This window comes from Petaurus breviceps, unplaced genomic scaffold, assembly GCF_028583685.1.
Source record: "Petaurus breviceps papuanus isolate PSGF00001 unplaced genomic scaffold, PetGlider_PUasm1.0 131, whole genome shotgun sequence".
Lineage (NCBI taxonomy): Eukaryota > Metazoa > Chordata > Mammalia > Diprotodontia > Petauridae > Petaurus > Petaurus breviceps.
In genome coordinates, this window is record NW_027185674.1 from 4,110,466 (window position 1) to 4,123,268 (window position 12,803).

Genomic DNA, 12,803 nt, shown 5'->3' on the forward strand with positions numbered 1-12,803 from the left:
GGCTCCAGGGAAGGTGCTCTATCTACTTTGCCAACTAGCTGCCTTTCATTGGAGGTTTTCAAGCAAAGGTGTGTTACAGTGAAGATTATTTTTCAGTTGGGTGAAACTAGAGACCTGGAGTGGGGAGGACCTTACTTCAAATGTGACCTCAGAAACTTAGTAGTTGTGTGACCCTTGGCAAGTCACTTAACCCCATTGCTTCACCAAAACCCAATAAATAAATCAACAAACCAGAGCACTTCTGAGGTCCCCTCCAGCTCTGTGTTTTGTAATTCTGAATCTCTAATTGTTTTTGTTTGTTTTGTTTTGGCGGCAGGAGAAAAGTGGAAAAATTATTTAGTTACCTCTTTGGGTCCCCCCCCCCCACTTTCAGGGCAGTTGCAGTGAAGTTTGTGGGGAACACTCTAGCACCAGCACCAAGGCTTTATGTCACAAGAACCACCTGTTTGATGAGTCCTCTCTTGGGGCCTAGCCCACAAAGGCACTTATGACAGGATTTAAAGGGCTGCTTGGAAGGTTCCCCTCTTCCTCCCCCAAATTTTTCCTAACCTCTCCGTTTAGCAATCCATTACTCTGTGTTCTTCCAGGCCAGAGAAACCTGTACCTTTCCTGGATTCCTGGGGCAGTTTCTCCTTGTGCTACTTTTTGGACACAATGCCATACACTACTTTGTACTCTGAGCTTTTTATGTGTTACCGTGTCTTATCCTTTTTCCATCATAGGATGTTAGTGCTGGAAGGCACCTTAGAACTCATGTAGCCTTCTCCCCACTTTATACGTGTGCACACTGAGGCCCAAAGGCAGGAAGCAGCTGCCTACTCCCTTTCTTCCATTACAGGGTCTGGCCCATCAGAAAGCATTCAGTAAACATCATAAGGCTGGCCGGTTGGATTATGTATTTCTCCCCAGCGGCTTCAATTAACAAGCAAACACCCTTGGGAGAGGTACCACATGAAGCAGCTCACACCTCCAGCAGAATTAGTGTGCCAGCCCTCAGCCACCAGCCAAAGGTGAGGGGGGAAGGGATGAGATTGCTTGGGCTTTCTGTGAGTGCTGTGCCCTGCCCAGCCCTGCCTGTCCTCCTGGCACACGGGGCTGGGCCGAGCTGGTAGCTGCAGGCTGGTGGGGGCTGCGGCTCCGCTCCTTCCCCAGAGGGCTGGCAACCAGCCCCAAAGCTGGCTCGACTTCTGGCCCGTTCCGGGAGTAGCCTGAGGGTCAGCCTTCAGGCCCCACGCCCCAACTGCTCCGGGGCTCTGCCCTCCTAGCTCACCACTCCCTTCCTCCCTCCCTCCTCTTTGTCTTCTCCTCCTCCTCTTTACTCCCTCCCTCCCTCCCTCCTTCCCACCCCGCCCCCTGCCATGACCTCTCTCTCTCTGCTTGTCTCCAGCTGGGGGATTGAGGCAAGAAAGGGCTCCGAAGTCTCAAGCGTTAACCCGGTAGGAAGCCAGCGCAAGCAACTCTGAGACAGCTGCCTCCCCCGCAACCTGGGTGGGTGAGGAGGTCGGGGCTGGGGCTGTGTGAGAATGTGGAGCAGAGGCTAAGAAAAACAGGCTGGGCCCCAGAGAGGCCGCCGGGCAGGGCCAGGGGAAGGGAGGGAGAGAGGGAGGCCGGGGCAGAGGGGGAAGAAGAAGGGAAGGGGCTGAGGTAATATCTTTTTTAGATTGAGGCGGAGAACTTGTGGTTACATCACATTCCGGATTCCGTTTTCTCATGAATCCTCCAGTGGGGGCTGGCAAGGAGAGGAGAGAGGTGGGGTGAACCAGTCCCAACTGGCCTGGCAACTAAAGGGGCGTTGGCTTGGCATGATGTTGGGTGCACCCATCGCACCCTCTCACTCCCCTCATCAAGCTCTGTGCAGAAACCTCGATGATTTTTAAAAAAATTATATGTAGGATTCCTGCTCTGCCCCTACCCGCCTCACCCCCCCCCCCCTTCCCTTGACTTCCTCTGGTTCCCCACTTTCCCCCCCTTTAGTAAACCCAAAAAAAAAAAAATCATAGGGAAGCCAAAGTTAAATGCATTCCCTCTATCCCCCATCCCAACTCCCCCCCCCAGCTGAAATGAAAACTCCACTATTTATTAGAAAACTCCACTATTAGAAAACTTCCAATAAAATGTAAGCTCTCGGAGGACAAGGTAAACTCTTCGTTTCCTGTTTGTGTTGATTATGTGTCCCCAGTGCCTAGCACGGTGCCTTGCACATGCTGAATTGCACTGAATTATGCCAAATCCAAGTAATGGACCAGCTTCTGGGATCAAAAAGGGGGGGGGGTACTCCTTCATTCTGCCCAGACTGTGGCAAGAGTGCGACACAGACCTTGAGTGCTTCCTCATTCCTTCCTTCTGCCTCCTTACCCCCAGTGATCTCATGGGGGTCTTAGAACCCTCCTGCCACTAAGAGCAACTTGAAAACTGGTTCCTATTGACTATTGGGGTCCCCTTTCTCCAGGGTACTTAACATTTTAAAAGGAAATCTCAAATGACTGGAAACGGTTAACTCAGCGATCCATCTCTAATTTTGGATTTTGTTGCACTGAATAAGGGAGAGTTCTTGTTGTGTTTTAGGGTGGAGGATGTGGCAAGGGAGCCCTTGGTAAACCTAAAATCTCATCATTTCATCCTACAGTATCTATTCAACAAATATTCTCAGAATACCTATTAAGTGCCAGACAAAATGTTACGTTCTCTGGGAGACACAAAGTTTAGTTCAGATTACAGTGCTTTGTTATCTTGGAGTATGCAATCTGGGAGAAGAAGACATAAACAACTAAAATACACAATATCCCATGAGAATCACGTCTAAGAGGTGCAAAACATGTGAAATCCCGAGGGGACCACACAGACAACCTGTCCAGTTTATGCTTAGTGTTAAGCGGACCGTCTTCTCCTTTCCCATCCTCTCCCACCCTCTCTTACTCCCTTTCTATTAAAAAAATTTGTTTTCTTCTCTCCAAGATTCATAGATTTCTACTACTAGTCGGGAGATTAAAAAACAAAACAACCTTGGTCTGGGGTGGGTCCTTTAAGAGTTAATTAGTTTGCTCTATTAACTGCTGGGTGTTCTTTGGAGGAAAGGTGCAAGTTTCCTCATCTGAAAAATGCAGATGATACTGGCAGAAACTACCTCAGAGGATAGTGATCGGGATCAAATATCTGTAAAGCATGATTGGATTTTCCCCCCAGTCCTATGATTTCATTGGTAGAGGAAACTTTCCATGAGGAAACCCTCTCTCCCCATGCAAACCAACAACTATTCTGCAACTTTGTATAATCTTAAAGAGTTCCCTGGGATAGTGAAAGGTTGTGATTTGTTCCACTGTTCGAAAACCAGAATGTGTTTGAGCTGGAACTCTAAACAAGGTCTTCCTGACTTAGAGGCCAGCTCTCTATATGCCTTGCCAGGTTACTTCTCTCTCTAAGCCCTATATAAATGCAAATTATTATTTGTATTTATTATAAATTGGTGCTAGAGGTTTATGACTGGTGCTGTAAGTCAATAAATCAGTCAACCCACAAACATTAAGTGTTTACTATGTGCCAGGCACCGAAGATGCAGAAGCAAAAATAAAATAATCCCTGCCCTCAGAGAAGTTATATTCCATCAGAGAAATATTATGTATACATAGAAGTAAATAGAAAATATATACTAAGTATATGCACTGGAATTTTAGGAGGGGTCACAATTGGGGTGGGGGAAGGGGTGGCTAGGCATCAGGAAAAGCATTCAGGTTGCAATTGAATCAGAAGAACCCTGAGAATCCACCAACCTCTAAGTAAATAGAATAATAAACCTTAGGGGCCATTTAGTGTGAACCCCTTTATTTCCCAATGGGTAAGGAAACGGACTCCCTGGAGAAATTATGTGACTTGTCATAATCTTACAAATTAGTGGCAGTCAGGATTAGAGCCCAGATTTCCCAACTCTCTGTCCACGGGCTTTCTGCTACCTCACATTATAGTCTGAGGATAACTCGAGTCCATGGGAATCAGGTTTGGTGGTGATCACGTGAAGTGCCTGCTAGTGAAGGGACTGAGCTAGGGTCAGGCTACAGCTGATCATGTGTCTGCATTCAGTCCAGCACAAATATGGCGAGCCCCTGGGAATGGAGGCGGGCACTAGACTCTTCAGTTAAGAAGGAGCAAACCGGCCCAGGTTGGAAACAGAAAAGGCCAGTGCTTCTGTGCTGACCAATGCAAGTTTGAGCTGGCAGGAGAGAGAATCTCAAAAAAATTTAAAAAATATTTTTTAAAGCTCAATAGGAGTAACAGTTATTTTGAAGAAAGGAGAAAAGCCTGACCTTACAGATGCCCTCTGCCTTAGACCTTCAACACTGGCTGAAGAGTTTGTCAGACCAACTTTTAAAATGCTCCCATGGAGCCCAAGGGCTCGGACGCAGGTGTTAGCACAAGAGTGATGGATAACTCCCTGTGAAAACAACTCGGTGTCACTAAGACTCTTTCCCACGTATGAGATGTGCCCCTGTGTCTTGCAAAAAGCCTGTCTTTGGTGGCAAGGGCATGTTGATTCCTGTGGGGACCCTGGAGAATCCTAAAGGCACTGATTAGGCGTTCTCATCTGGAAGATGTGGGTCTCGTAGATCATTTGGGATAGTAGATCCTATACAGGGCTCATTGGAGGGCCCTGAAACTTGTCAGACATTATCCAGGTCACATGACTCTCTCTCCTCCTCCTTCCCTCCCATTCTGGAGCGTGTCTATTGATCCTTTCCTGTTCTGGAGCACATCCACCCACAGCTGGGGAGAATGGTGAAAAGAGTGAAATTCAAGCCAGTCAGTTTGCTCGTTGTTAGCATATCAGTTGATAATATATCTAATAAAAGGTTTGGTGGGGAAGGAGATTGCAGTGAATGACTAACTGAAGCCTTCAATCGAAGTCAAGTTTCCTTAACTCGGACCCCAATGATTTGGAATTGGGGGCAATCTGATTTTTACTGTACTAAACTTCACCTTTACATTATTAAAACAGGATCCAGTTAACAAAGCAAAAACTAAAGCAGATTGGAGATGGAGAGGAAGATTTTTAATTTAGAAGAAGCTTTTCAAGAACCTGAGGAATAGTTGGAACAGTCATTGACTTCAGCCCAGAATTTATAGGTTGTATTACAAAAGTTGATATGTAAGTCAGGGGTATAGAATTTAGAGAGCATTGTCTCGTAGACAGTCAATAAGAACACATTAAGTACTTACTCTATGGTAAGCAGTGGGGATGCAAAGAAAGGCAGAAACACCAGTCCTTGCCTTCCAGGAGCATACATTCTAAGGGGAGTGGAGAGGAAGACAGCATGCAAATAATTATTCAAATAAGATAGTCGCCGGAAGGTAATAAACAGAGGAAGGAGGAAGAGGAGAATGGGGAGGGGTTTAGAATTAAAGAAAGCCAGTGAAGTCCAGAGGCAGGAATGAGGAAGGAGAGTATTCCAGGCACTGGGAACAGCCAATGAAAATTCACCATCAGGAAATGGATTGTCTTGCTCCGGGAACGAGGCCAATGTCCTTGGATTGAAGAATATATACAGGGGACTAAAGGATAAGAAGACTGGAAAAGTAAGAAGGGCTCAGGTTGTGGAGGGGCATAAAAAGGCAAACAGGAGGTCATAGATTGATCCTGGAGGTAACAGGGAATCAATGGAAATTATTGAAAGAGGGAAGTGACATAGACCCATGTTTCAGGGAAATCACTTGAAGCTGAGTGGAAGACAAACTGAACTAGAGAGGGAATTGAGGCAGGAAGACCAATCGGAAGGTTATTGCAATAGTACAAGTCTGAGTTAATGAGATCTGTGTGAGTGGAGAGAAGGGAGCGCATGGTGGAGATGTGATGGTAGAAACAACAGAGCTTGACAACAGTTGGATGTGTGATGGAAGCATTAGGAAAAGTTTGAGCCTGGGTGACTGAGAGGATATTGGTGCCCTTGACAGAGTCGTAGGGAAGTGTTTTAGGAGGAAGGATGAGCTTTGTTTTAGATATGTTGTATCTGAGATGTCTCTAGGACATGCTATAGAAATTAAGATATTTAGATTCTCAGTCTAGTCCACAATACACAAAAGTCTATTTCATTCATAAGGTCCCTGGAGAGCAAGAATTAGAGGTGGGTGTAGTGGAAGGAATAGGGGATTTGGAGTCAGATGTGTGTGTGTGTGTGTTAAAAACTTCCCTCTCTTGCTTACTGTTTTACCTTAGATGAGTTTCTTCCCCTTTCTGAGTTTCCTTTGCTCATCTATAAGATAAAGTAGTTGGATGAGAGGGTCTCTAAGGTACCTTCCAGAACCAATCTTGGATGATTTGATTACTTTATCTGAGTAAGGGTATTATTAGAATTTTACTACCATATGAAACATTACTAGGGGAAAATGCGTTGAGTTGCAGCTTGGAAAGCTAGCAACACATTTCTTCCTACATATTCAGAGGTAGTCAGATAGCTTAGTGGGTATAGAGCACCCAACTTAGCAGCAAGATTTAAGTTTGAAGTCTGCTTCAGCGCTTACTAGCTCTGTGACCATGGACAAGTCAGCCCCTCTGTCCTTATTCATAAAATGGGAATGACAGTAGTACCTACCTCACAGAGCCATTGTTAGGATCAAATAAGAAAGTCTGTGTAAAGCACTTTGCCTTTAGCTATTATTGTTTTTTTAATTAATTAATATTCGATTTTTCATTGGTTTATTTTTAATTCATATTCACGGGTTGTGAAGACTTTTCACCCTCACCTTCCCCACTTTTGGAATACGGGCAGTGCCAAGGTTACCCCTTTTCCTACCCACTGGGCATGGATTCTGTGGCTTGAGACAAGGGCTAGGTAAATAAAGAAAATGCCAGACAAGGGAAGTTGCTGAGAGGAAGAAAGGGGGACCTATGGAGTGGGGGGAAACACTGACAGAGGGGGGGGGGAGAAAGGGAGGGAGGAAGAAGGCAGCCAGAATGGGGAATAGAGGGAGGGAGGAAATCAGGGAAGACTACATTGAGGAGGAAACTTGTGAGTTCTGTGGAGAAGGATTTCTAAAAACCAAGAAATAGAAAGAGTGTGGTCCAGGCATGCTGTTCAGACCTACTGCATTTGGTTCTAATCAGAATTTTTGTGCTCCCCTAGGCTGCATCATACAAAAATAGAATCAAGTTCATCTAGGCAGTAGTAAAAAACTAAGGTGAATTTCTGTCTTTCATACACATTTTTTACCTGCAATTTGTGTGCATCCTCATTATTGTGCTTTATTTCCTAGTTTCTGTAATATATAAAGTTAGCAACCTTTATGTTCATGTTTCTAAAATAAAGCATTTTGAAAATCGTCTTAAATTTACTATAGTTATTCACCGCCTGTAGATTTTTGAGAAGAAAACCATATTCAAGGTCTTTTGTGTCTTTCTTTTTTTTTCCCCTAAGATCACCTAGGATGGTCCAAAGCAAGAACTCTGAAATAGTGTCATGGGTGGGAAGGGTGACATGATGGGATGTGAGGTGGGGAACTACCCATGAGACCAGTGCTGAGCCTGGAGGTGGATAGAGCACAGCAGCACTGTACTGTCCCTCCGTTCTTCCACTACTGCTGTCACTATTACCCGTCTTGCCCTTTGTCACTGAAGATCCCGTCCTTCACTAGCTCTGAGACAAGAGCATCTGCAATGGGAGTGGGCGGTGCCAGGAACTGACGGAGAAAGAAAGGGAAAGAAGAGAAGATGGCATAACTAGAAATGGCAGAAGGGATAGAAGGGATATTTTTGTGGCCACCAGCTGTCTCTGGCCATTTGGATATAAGGTTAGGCATATGGCTTTTGAAAACTGCCGTCATTTATTTTGGGTTAAGTCTTGTGGTGATACTTCCCCAAGCCTCCTCTGCCCCAATTCTGAAAGATGTAGGAGAAATGAAGCTGGAAGAAGCCCCTAGAGATCAGCTAGTCCAGCCACCTCATTTTACACATGAGGAAACTGGGATCCTCAAAGATAAAATGACTTGCCTAAGGTCATACATGTCTTAAGTAGCAGAGGAGAACTCAAGTCTTTTGGCTTCAAATCCCATCCTGGTATTTATGGTTTTTTCATCCAGTGCTGCTCACCACTGTGAGCTCTGACAGCTCCACACTAGCTCACCTCTCACCAGGATGACTTGGACAGCTTCCTCATTTGCTTCTCTATCTCCAGTTTCTCCCATCTCCACCCCATCCTCCACACAGCTGCCAAAACCATCTTCCTCAGGCATTGTTCTGACAGCAAAGCTTCTCATTGCCTCTAGGACAAAATGCAAGCCCCCCTCACTGTTGTTTAACAGCTACCAAAATCTGGTTTCTTTCCTATTACTCCCTTTGAGGAACTCTATTTTCCAAGTCAACTCTACTACCAGCTGGTCCCCAAACTCAAAATTCCATCTCCCACTTCTGTATATTTGCTCGAGTAGTACCTTCCTCCCCCTGTGCCTAGGCTATATCTTCCGCAATCTTCACCCTCTTCAGGACTAAGCTTGGATGCCCCTTCCTCTGTGGAGAATTTCCTGAATTCCTCCTCCCCAGTTGTTGATGTTTAATCCTTCCTTAATTTTCCTTGTACCATACTGAATTATGTGAATGTTTCACTTCTCCAATCAAGCATGAGGGTCGGGACGATTTTGTTTGCCTTTGTATCTCTGATGCCTGGCACAGTGCCTTGAATACAGTAGATGCTTAATAAATGTGTGTTGAACTGAATTTCCCAGAAACATACAACCAAGTAGAAGCTCACAGGGCAGCTAATCAGGAAGACCTGAGTTCCAAATCTGGTCTTAGACACTTACTAGTTCTGTGATTCTGGGTAAGTCACTTAACCTTGTTTGCCTCAGTTTCCTCATCTATAAAAAAAAAATGAGCTGGAGAAGAAAATGGCAAACCACTCCAGCATCTTTGCCAAGAAAACCCCACAGACACCATGGTCCATGGGGGTCATAAAGAGTCAGATTCAGCTCAATAACAATGATAAAAATAACAAGAAATCGGGGTTAGGACTCCTTCCTATGGCTGATTATCAGATGTTTTCTTCCACAGAGCTATTCTAATACCCCACAGGCCTCTTTTTCTTTTCAGGGGATCATAAAACCTAGGAGGGTGATTGTGACAAGAGAGTGCCTTGGAAATGGGGAGAAAAACTTGTGTAGACGTAAGATTTGGGACACGTAAGACTTGGGTCCAAGTCAGGTCTTCTCTGAGTTTCTATTGCCTTGTATGTAATATCAAGACAATCATCCTCACTCTACCCATCTCACCATTGGTTGTAAGAATAAAATGAGATGTTGCATCCAGAGCACCTTGTCAGCCATAAAGTGATACAGAAGTAAGCCATTATTATACTCCATAAGAGGTGTCATTGTGTATCAAATAGAGAATTAGCCTCTGAGTCAGGAAGGTTCGGGTTCAAATCTCATGCCTACCTCATGCTGGCTGTGTGACCTTAGACAAGTCACTGCAAGCCTTAGTGTCTCAGGCAACTCTCTAAGACTGTAAATGAAAGAACAAGTATTGATCTCTACTGGTAAAGGGAGTTGCCTTATTAGAATTCCCTCTACCACTTAAACAGATTTGGATGTCCATTCTCCAAAGATATGGACACGCGTGTATAAACATGTATATATGTGTGTACATGTTTGTATCATCTATTTCAAGTGTTTACCATATCACCATATAGCCATGCCCGGCTCTTCTGGGAGAATGAAGAATGTACATACATGTATACATGTGTTGTATATATGTCTGTGCATATACACATGTGTAAGTACCTGCATGTATGTGTGTGCACATGTGTATTGTGTATGTGTACACACCTGTGGATATGTTTCAAGATTTCACCACATCACCATATAAGTTACTCTTTGCTATTCTGTATGTGTATGTATGTGTGCAATCGCAGGTGCATCCACATGTATGCTCATACATGTGCATGTGTGTGTGCATGTGCGAGCATTTCAAGTATTACAACATTATCATTTAGTCATTCTCACCCTCATTTCCAGGTTTCCCCAATAGCTTTCTTAGTAGTGTGGTAGGCTTTCAAGCTAGAATTGGTCTTGAGAATTCACAGATCCAAAAGTCTGAAGATTTACAGGAGCATGGATCCTGAGAGTCTGACCAGGTCATTTTAGAGATGGGGAAACTGAGGATCAGAGAGTAGATGTGACTCGCCCAAGGCTGCACTGGTATTAAGAAACAGAGTTTCTCGGGTTCAGCTAGGTGGCGCAGTGAATAGAGCACCAGCCCTGGAGTCAAGATCACCTGAGTTCAAATCCAGCCTCAGACACTTAACACTTACTAGCCATGTGACCTTGGCCATGTCACTTAACCCCAATTGCCCGGCCTTCCCCCCTCCAAAAAGCAAAACATAAAAAAAAGAAAGAAACAGAGTTTCTAAACCCCAGTTAGGTTCTCAACCCAAGTTTTGTCTCCCATGCTCATCTCACCCCACCACAATATGCTGCTCCCCCACTTCACTACTTTGGAGAAACACAGATGAGTTCAATACTGCTTTCTGGTAGCCAGTACATTCTTCCCAAGAGGGACTACAGCATGTTCAGTCTCAACCTTATCCCCAAAGCAGAAATAGCTTTTAAAAAAAAATGCTGTTGGAAGACTTGGCTGATCCTAAAACAAACACCTCAAAAGCAAAGGGAAGGGGAAAGGGAGAAAGAAATAGGAAACGAATGATGGTCCCGTGGTGGTAGCGCGGGTGTATTCAGCTTGTTGGATCTACGCGGAGAGATCCAATCTCTTTCCTGTTTGGCACAGGTCTATCCTGAGCTGGTTTCTTTGCAGCGAAGGCCAAGAATTAAGAGGAGTGTGGTTGTTGTTAGAGTGCTTCTGGGAGAGATCGCCAGGCATCTCTTTCTCATCAAAGAATCCTTTCCATCAGACTCACAGGGTCAGAAGATTATCGATGCAGAACTGAGTGAGACTTCAAAGGTCCCTTAGTCCAACCTCCTCTTTTTAAATAGGAACAAACAGAAGCCAGGAGAAGTCAGCCAAGAGACTTCATTCTCTGAAATCGTTCATCAAGTGCTTACTGTGTGCTAGGCATATTCGGCACTGGGGACACAAAGAAAGGGGTGGGATGTGGAACATGGCCCCTGCCCTCAAGGAACTTACCTTCTAATGAAGGAGGCAACATGCAAACAGCAGGATACTTACAGGACATATGCAGTGTTCATGGATGGTACATGACTTGCCCAGGGTCACACAGGTGGCAAATGGTAGAGCTGAGTTATAAACCCAGGTCCTCCCACTACAAATCTAGCAAGTTTTCTGTTACATCATAGTGACTGAAATGTCTCCAACAGGGCTGTTGCTGAATCGGGAAATATCATTGAATGTAGTGTTTGTTGTTGGATTTGCTGCTTATCTGTGGGTTGGCAGGGAACCTGGAAGATGGGAGTGCTACAAGAACTTTCAATAAATAAATCCATAATAATGGAGGGGAGGGGGACTAGAATCATGGGGTTCGGGGAAGGAGGGGATCTTGAAAATCAGCATCATAGGATTATAGACTTAGAACTGGAAGAAAATTTAGACACAGCCAATGCCCCCATTTTACAGAAGAGGAAATTGAGGTCCCAAGCAAGAAAATGACTTATCTAAGGTCACTGAGATAATAAATAGAAAGACCATTGAACTTCAAGTCTGGAGATGTGAGTTCTAGTTCCAGCTCTGTCAGCCACTCCCTATGCAACTCTAAACAAGCCATGTGACCAACAAGCCTCTCATTTACCTCATCTTTAAAACTGGTATTAATTATAATTGATTATTTATAAGTTGTGGCTTCAGAAAGTGTGAAGGAGTCATGGAAAGAATTATTGTGTATGTTCGTTTTGAATATGACCTTTAAAAGAATTCCTTCATGGGATTCCATTCATCCCCTCGCTCATACCCCACGCACGTGGTAAGCTGCCGGCTCTCTGTCACATTGTTACATGACTCTGACAGCTCCTGGTGTGTCTCTGTCACAACACGCAGGCAAGTGGAGGCACGCCCTGACAGTGGTAACGAAGCGTGTAAGATCCGAAGTCTTGAACTCCCGGAGGCAGTGAACCCCAGCCTCCTTGTGAATAGTGCTGGTCAGTAATGGCTGTCTGGTCTTCACAGTCCCATGCTGGGACTGGAGAAAGGCTTCCATTTTCACTTGGTGATATGGAAAGAGCCCTGGGTTTGGAGTCGGAGGGTCCGAGCTCTGATCTCAGCTCTGCCACTCACTACCTGAGGGAACATGGGCCAGTCTCTAAACTTCTCTTTCTTCATTTGTAAAATGAGGGGTTGGAATAGATGACCTCTGTGTCCACTCCAGCTTTAAATCTATCGTTGTTGTTGAGTTGTTTCAGTTGTGTCCCACTCTCTGTGACCTCATTTGGGGTCTTCTTGGCAAAGGATACTGTAGTGGTTTGCCATTTCCTTCCCCAGATCATTTGACAGATGAGGAAACTGAGGCCAACAGGGTTAAGTGACTTGCCCACGGAAACAAAGCTAAAAAGTGTCTGAGGCTAGATTTAACTTAGAAAAAGGGGCCTTCCTAACTCCAGGTCTGGCACTTTATCCACTGTGCAGCCTAGTTGCCCATGGTACTATGATTTGGGTTCAAATATTGGTTCTGACATTGAGTTCTGTGACCTAAGACAAATCATTTTATTTCTCTAGACTCTTTTCTTCTGTAAAATGGGGAAGCTGGACAAGGTAACCTCTAAGATCCCTTTCAGCTCTAAATTCCTGACCCTTTTACCTTTTGTCTCTTCTAAAGCTCTTTATGGGGACGTGGGGGTACCTATGTGTATGTGTATTTATTTAT

The 12,803-nt window shown here is 44.7% G+C and overlaps 1 long non-coding RNA gene across 1 annotated transcript; it reads left to right on the forward strand.

Moving 5' to 3' along the window:
• Positions 1-248: 248 nt before the first annotated feature.
• On the forward strand, positions 249-2,063 carry LOC138174519 (uncharacterized). Its single transcript, XR_011171764.1, has 3 exons — positions 249-1,010; positions 1,388-1,488; positions 1,661-2,063. It is a non-coding gene; the product is annotated as an uncharacterized lncRNA (long non-coding RNA).
• The last annotated feature ends 10,740 nt before the right edge of the window (positions 2,064-12,803 follow it).